This window comes from Gouania willdenowi, chromosome 4 (genome assembly GCF_900634775.1).
Source record: "Gouania willdenowi chromosome 4, fGouWil2.1, whole genome shotgun sequence".
NCBI classification, from domain to species: domain Eukaryota; kingdom Metazoa; phylum Chordata; class Actinopteri; order Blenniiformes; family Gobiesocidae; genus Gouania; species Gouania willdenowi.
Window position 1 is genome coordinate 31,371,922 of NC_041047.1, and position 8,460 is coordinate 31,380,381.

Sequence of the window (8,460 nt, forward strand, 5' to 3'; positions counted from 1 at the left end):
GTGTTTGTGTGTGATAAATTGAGCACTTTGTAAATAGAAACACGTCTGTGCAGTGATAAAGTCAACCTGGCTGATCAGAGCACTGTCTGTTTATCACACGATGGAATAATATTGATAATCTTATGCTTTTACGCATTAACTGTGTCGGGAGCTTCCTTCCTGCATTCTTTCCTTCCTTGCTTTTTCTGCAGCAGCAGTGTTGTTTTTGGTCTGAATTATTCTTCATATTTTTAAAGAACTATTCCTCAATTGTGACATAAGTTGCTCTGTACCATTTCTCTGTGATTGTGGTTAGTGGTTGTTTGGTGAAGCCTGTTAATGAAGAGATGTCCCGAATATATTTATCCAGCTTCGTAGTACTGACCAATTGTGTGCAACACAATTCCGCTTTGTTATAATAAAAAACAGTCCAAATTAAAACAAAAATAAAATTTGAGGTTTTTTTTATTCCTCTCCAACAGATTTACACTTGGGTAGTTCAAGTTTCCTGCAGGCCAGCCCTGTACTAACTGTGTTGTCTGTAGTTGCCTAAAAGTGACTATGATGCATTAATTATTAGGGATGGGAATCAAAAACCGGTTCTTTCTGAGAACTGGTTCCCAGTAATCCAATTCCTAGGAATCGTTTGTTTGCCTGCCTGTCGATTCTGCTCTTACGTCGCAAATACGTAACGATAAACTCCTCCAGGTCCTGCATATTGTGTTTATGCTAGCACCAAGTGAAGCTCCTTCCTCCATATAGTTGTTTGCTGTCCACCGCAGAGAATCCACCTCCTCCACCCACAGCTACGGGTGTGCCGTCCCGCAGGGGTTTGAGCAGACTTTTTCTTGTCTAAGTCTAGTTGCAAGTCCTTCATATATTTGTCACATCGAGTCTAAAGTCATAAAATTTGTAACTCGAGTCCACACTTCTGATTATTTTTTAATGTCATTCATCAACAATGAATAGCTCTTCATTGTATTTGTTTTATTCTGCGTAAACAAAATTGACTATTGTAAAGTTGGATTAAGAAGATATCATTTCAGTGCAAAAAAAAACTTGATTTATGTAACGCTTTGTAATAAACATTGTCTCAAAGTGCTTCACAATATCAGCTCATTCAACCATTCCCACTCAAATTCAGTAGTAGTTCACACATTTAGTAGTTGTATTCACTTGTAAATTGTATTGTATAAGGGACTAAGAACAGAGCTTTGTTGAAATATTTTCTCCTGTCATTTATGTTGTTTTAAGCCTTATTTGTCTTTTTCTTAAATGTCCATTAAAAGCGGTAACAGTGTTTGTACTAATATTTTCCAATTTAAAAACTGCTACAAATCAAAATAATTGTCAGTGCAGTATGCTGTTGGGGGAGGATACACTAAAGGTTTAGGGATAATAAAATGTATGCAAACGTCACTCCACGCGCTAATAAGCTGTACAAACCCCAGGCAATCAGGAGTGAGTGGCTGCTGTGCGTCGCAATGCGCCCTCAATCCATTTAGCGCGTTCCCCTCTCATGAATATGTATAGTAGGTGGAGATCACAAGGGGACATTCATGCAAAGACATTCATGCAGGGGGAGAAATGCGATTCATGAAATCTGGACCTGTTTGCGGTGATAGCACGACTGACAAGCAGGTACAAACACGCAGAGATCCGCTACAGTAAATGTTTACACAAAACACAGCGAAGATGGAAAAAAAGGCTCCAATTAACCTTTCTAGTATAAAAAAATAATTCAAATAAAACATTAGTCAATGTCGCAATGTTCACATATGAGAGTGTGCATCACACAGCGCTGCTCAGACCTGCTGGATGGTGGTCAGTAGATCATCTTCAAATGGTGCAGATTGATTGACAGACTGTGTTGTTGCATTAACTCGGATCAATGGCAGATCAATAGGACGGTTATTGTCCAAATCTGCTTATTTTTTATGGACTGATCAGAGCAAAATTACAGGACCTGACGGAGCACGCACATTAAATTAGGGAAAAAAAATATCATTAGGTTTTAAAGTTGTTTGAAAAAAATTAAAAGTTTTATTTGTTTATTTAATTTTTTATATTATTAAATGTTTGTGCAGCAGACAGAGAAGTCCATCTGCCTCCAATTTAACTTCCTCAAATGTCATTGTGTGCTCCTGTGCACTCACCTCTCCACATTGAACGAGCAAAATGCTCATTTAAATAGGGCCTTCTTCACCACTTCTACACGTGCGCTAATCATTGCTGCAATCTTAGTGAATTCCTCACAGCAGGTGAGGAAACTGCACCACCAAAGGATTTAGAAAGCACCTGGTTTACCACCTTTTATTTCAGATCTTATTGAATATACCCCTTGGTGTCAACATGAGCAGTAAACAACCTGTCGCAGCAGTGTTTCTAAATTTGAGGGACTATCTGTAAATATGTCAGTAATTTGCTAGCTTTAACCCCACAATTGAAGTTGCCTGCCCAGGGAGTAATTTGTGTCAGAACCGCCACTGTGTGGACGTGCGTGTACTTTCTGTCGCTGTGTGTTTGTCTTCCTGGTTTATTAACGCTCATAATCAGGGCATTTTTTGAATTTCCCCCCTAGTGGCAGTTCAGCAGAAAGCAGGGGTTTAGTTACTCTTTAAATGGAGAGAAGCATTTCCTTACAAGGTCATGTCTGATTGTTGATTTTACTGCAATCTTTTAGTGCCATGGAACTCCCAGTTTGTTCTGTTGAATTGAAGAAGGAATTTGTTATATTTTTCTAACAATCTTAAAAACATCACCAGTCTGCCATTTCTTTCAAAAGCACAATAGCAGTTTTGAGTCTGTCTCAGAACCCAGCTAATGAATAATACTTGGTACCTTATAAAGCATTAAAGCTCTCAATCAGTCTTATCCCTTCTAGATTTAACCTCATCTGTTCTTTGCAGAAAGCTGGTGTGCGGGTTTGGGAAAGTTTGACCTCTTTCCACATTACTGCCTGAAAGCACACACAGAGAGTCCTGATATTTGCCTACCCTAGTAGTCAGTGGCTAAACTCTCTGTAACTCAGGGGAACGTTGGATAGTTGAATGAGGATGGTGGAGCTGTCAGAACCTGCTCCTGGTTCACAGGTGTGGTCTCTTTAGAGACAGCAAAGAGGGAGGGGCTTGATGGGGCGCATCATACATTGTTCATGCTGTGACTAATGTGAGATGGTGTAATGTCAGGAAGGGCAGAAGCTGGTCACACAGAGGGTAGAAAGGTGTGGTTCTTTGTGGGAAAGCATCGTGTTGCTGTCTTTACACAAGCCTCGACAAAACTGCTGCATGAGCTGTGCTGTCTGAGAAAAAAATTACTGTAGTTTAAAGCTTTTTTTTGCCTTGCTGAACATGTTACAGCATCAGAAAGGAAACCTAAAAGTGAAATACATTGAATTGCATTTTACCATGCACAATTTGTGCAAGACCATCCAACAATTACCATTAAATACTATCATTGCCCCAAGCAGTTTGTGATGTAATACATTCCAGCTTGCTTACAGTTTGGCTAAATTAGGCCAAATGTTAACTGTTTTAACTTCTCCTGCAGAGGAGATAATAGTTTTTCCTCTGCAGTTAAAGTCTATCTTTACCTTTTGTTTGTTTTACCTTTGTCCGTGTTTGCCTTTAGTGACGGTTTAAAGCATTACTCATGGACCCCTGTAGTCTGGACAGCCTTTGTTTCCCTCCCTTTAGGTATTTTGTTTGGAATGAACCATTTATGTGCACAATGCAAGCCTGATGTTAGTCATAGCTTTTTGTTTCCCCCTTCTGGCTCTCATACTGAAGTACCACAGCCACAGTTCTGTGCTGAAAGATGTTTTCCAATGGAGCAGAAAACTTCTACTCTGTCTTTACACATTACTGCTTTTAACAATTTCCTATTAGAGATAGAAGATTGAATGTGAACTGAGTTGGGTTTGAAATGCAATCATCAGGTGGAATACATTTTTGCCGTCCTTTTTCAATCTGTGCAGCACTTCAAGATCCTCTGAATCTAGTTCAATCTGCATCTTTTTTTAAAAAAAGGTATATTTTCCATCACTTTTCCATCACATTTCAATGACTTTCTTCATTCTTTAAACTGTTACGGTACTTACTGGCAAAGAGGAGTGCTTAATTACTCTGCAAGTCACTACATACGCTAACTTTATGACAGTGGGAAAATTGCACTGAATAAATTATACATTTGGATCATTCTGATGGAATTGGGCACTTAAATGGGGCACACCTGGTGATCTCTCACAACACACTGGTGTACAGCAGTTCAGTAGATGAAAATCCCTCCAGAAGCTTTCCCAGTGTGGCGGCTTACATTATAAAAGCTCTTGATTCTCTTAATAAGCCTGAATAGCATGTTAGGAACGTAGGGCAGTGAATTCCTCTCATAAGTAGATTTCTTAAAATTGTTGAAGTCCAAGAATCTGGCTGAAGCCATGTCTCTGTAGATTCTCACAACACAATTACACACACACATATGCACACACACCTAAAGCAGCAAAACTAGACAGAGGTTTACCTGAACTAGCCCTAACTGTACACTTATAATAATAACTAAGTCTAAAGTTCTGCCTGGAAACTGCAGAGAGCACCGGTCACCCATACTGAAACTGGGAGCTGCTTCCATAAGTGAAGAACCTGATAGCTGAGTGCTGCCTAATATTCTTCTTATTCTAGACACAAAAGGAACATCCAGTAAACGAAGCCCGGTATCTAAATGTTCTGCTGGGGCACTAACAAGTCTTTCAGATACACTGGTTATTGATCATTCAGTTTTGTATGCTAACAGAAGGATTTTGCATTATATTCTCAATTTTACAGGAAGCCAATGAAAGGATGTCAATACTGGAGAAATATGCTCTCTCTTCCTTTGACCTGTTAGTACTCTTAGCTGTATCAATGTGGATCAACTGGAGACTTTATTATGAGTTACTGGGACATTCTGACAGTAAATAGTTACAATAATCTAGTCTAGATGTATGTATTTGATAAGTTGCTTTTTTATTCTTACTCTGAGCCAAGTTGTCCCTGGTTGTATAGAGATATCTATCTATCTGAAATACAAGGAACTTCTGTGTGCATGTGTGTGTGTGGAACACATATCTCCCTGTCTGATCGAGCTGAAACTTTTTTAACAGCTTGCACATAGCCCAAGAGTGTGCATCCATTATTTTGAATTTAATTGGTGTTGCAAAACGTTTATTTAAAATTTATTTTGAACGTGGGTTAGACCGGACATGAGAGGAGGGAGGGAAGACATGCCCTCAAAGTCTGTGTAAACATGCACATTTTTCCGCGAACCCGGCATTATAAACGCTGATATTTTCACCACATGTTAATAACCTAATGCGCTCCTTGGAAGTACATTCCACATGCACACCGAGCCATTTAGAGTGAAACGATGGAAGTTCGAAATAGACTCAAATAGTTCCCCGATGTTATTTGCGGGCAATGGTAGTGGCTGTGCTCAAAGCGAACAGTGAAACATGCACATTTCTCCACAAACACGCCATTATAAATGCTGATATTTCCACCACTTGTTTATACCCTAATGCGCACCTTGGATGTACATGATATGTTTGTGTGTAATTCAAAACATACTCGCATATGCGACCATTTTGGTTGCAGTCTCGAGCCCTGCTCAGAGACCTTTTTGAAAGGGGACCCTGGGGGCCCACCCCCCTTTTCCGGTAATTTCTAAATTTATCGGAACATAGTCATGTGATATATTGTTTCAAAGGCAATTCAATGTAGATTACGATTTTACGTCGCACAATTTCATTTGTTTCACTTGGTGAAACCGAGTCATTTCACTGAATTCTCGGGAATGTGCTACATGCTATTCGGCGCGGAGACGCTCCGCAGGCCCGGCCATAGCTCATCAGAACTTGAGTCAATTTTTTGCTTGGCTTTGCATAGCGTTAGAAATATACTAGTGTGTTAATGGTGTGGAAATTACTCTAGATTAAATGAAATGACGACCTAATTCATACAGCATAAATCGTATTTCCTTGTGTCGTGTTATTCTTTATACTTGCCGTTTGTTTTTTTCTCATGTTCATTGGAATCAGTGACTTGAGTAACAACATTTACATTAGATTAGACCAGGGTTTTTAAGAAAATGATAAAAAAGCAAACATCAGCAACACTTTAGGTTGAAGGAGGGGAGGAATCGTCCATTAACTTTTGAAAGTTAATGGACGATATTTAGGATGAAGCTACTCAGATAAGTACAGAAATAAGTTACTTTATCAGTCAAAACTGATGCTGTACAATAGCATTTCATATAATTGTAAACATTGAGCACATCTCTTGGGTTAAATATGAGTCAAGCCAATTCAGTGGCTAGAAAGGATTCTAACAGTAATGCTATGGGAAATGTGGATAAAAAAAACAAACAGTAAAAACAATGATTGACGATAATTAGATGTGCGTTCTCATAATGGCACCATTAAATTTATGGCTCGGAATGTGTACTACTAACCACGCTAAAATGAAAGCATTAAAAATCAATTTTCTGACCTGCATCCTCCTTTTAAGGGTCTGCTGGTGCCTATCTCCAGCTCTCAATGGACATTAGGCGGGGGTACACCCTGGAAAGGACTCCAGTCCATCGTAGGGCAACACACACAGATAGACATCTACTCACACTACCATTCACTCCTACGGACAATTTAGAGACTCCAATCAACCCAACAGTCATGTTTTTGTATTGTGGGAGAAAACCCACATAAGCACGGGAAAAACATAGAATCTTCGCACAGAAAGGACCCAAGTGTCCACCCCAGGGCTTGAACTTAGTACCTTCTTGCTCTGAGGCTAACCACTACATCACATTTATGTAAACATGAAATGATAATGTACACTACAGGACCATAACTGACTGGGCTGCTGAAATACAGTCAAATTAAATATGTTCTCTTAAAACACAAAGTGCATTTAAAGCTGCAGTATGTGGTTTTTTTTGCAGTATTTGGTCAAAAATTCATAATCTTTGAGCATATTGTAATCCAAGGTGTTCTGAATGGACAGTGAATCTCTGCTTCTTCTCCTGGCTGTGTAAATGAGCTTTAAAAATACAGGAGTGTGACACTGGATTTCAGCCATTCAGAGATCTTTCTACCAATGGAGCGAGCCATGAGCTGTTCTGGGCCCTACTATTAGCTGCTTGTCAAAAGTCAATGCACGTTCATCTGAGAGTAGGGACAGTGAATGGCAGATATTCCAGCAGAAGTCTCTAATGCAGCTTTTGGCACAGCGGTTACACATTAAAGCAAAAGAAAAAGGAAAATCGAGGTGGAAAAGCAGTTTCAAGGCACAAATGTGTTCAGGAGGTTCCTCTGACTGTGTCTGTGCGGCGGACTGCACACAATCAGCTTTCAGTCCTTGCGTAGTCCGCCCCATATAGCAAGTCAGAGAGAGAGAGAGAGAGAAATAATAGATGGGATAAATCACTTGTAAACCTAAGAGAAACATTATAAGGTGGAGAGAACAGACCCAATTTATTTGCAGTGTGGATGTGGAGTGTGTTGGCTCTGATCAGCTGGGCTCGCTTCAGGTCGGCTACTTGTGTGTGAGGAGCAGCTGTGACTCCAGCGTCAATAGTGCTTCTCCCTTTGGTTTTCCAAAAGAGCGCAGATCAGGCCAAATGAGGTGTCTGCGGAAGGTCTGCTCCGCCCGAGTCCGAATATGTGCATCTCTCCTGGGTAGAGTCAGAACTGGACCCGTTAAAGGCGAAACACACAATCGCGGTGCAAAAAAAGTGTTCATTTCATGGAAAATGTGGCACCAGTGGATGTGTTTTATAACCCCGAGTCTGAATATGTGGTTTGTTTTCAGGTAGGGGCTGAATTGCGCTCGCTGAAGTTTTGTGTGCTTCAGGGTTTATGCTAATGATAACGCGGCTATGATTTCTGACCCGTCCATTAAATCCTGAACTCAAAAATATGAAACACAGTTTGTGAAGCCTAGCTCCACAATTAAATTCTAAATGGTTAAATGGCTTTTTACATGTTTTAAGGAAATACATTTGACCTATTTAATGTGTTTAGAAGAAAATGGCTGAATTTGCTTTACACAGACTTTAAGTTCTTGATGATGATCAGCTTCTCTTTTATTACAGTGAAGTCTACTCCTGACAGTCTCTCAATGTCAGCTCTGCTCTCAGTCTCCTGCGCTCTGCGTGCTTCTGTCTCCAAGCGGTTTCTTGCGGCATGTATAATTTTTTGCGCTTGCTGCTTTAATTCCTACATCCAAGTAAGTGAAGATTTTTTGGAGACACATTTCAGGCATCGATGCAGAGGGTGACACGAAGCTACGCATTGTGACACAGAAACAAGTCGCACTTGAGAGTAAATTTTTCATTGTTTTCACTTCATGCTCCATCTCAAACTCTGCTTAGAAGACGCTTTAGTGCTCATATGTATTGAAATATGCATTCTCAAAAAAGCGCATGCTGGTCGCAGTGTTTGCTTGCGTCATA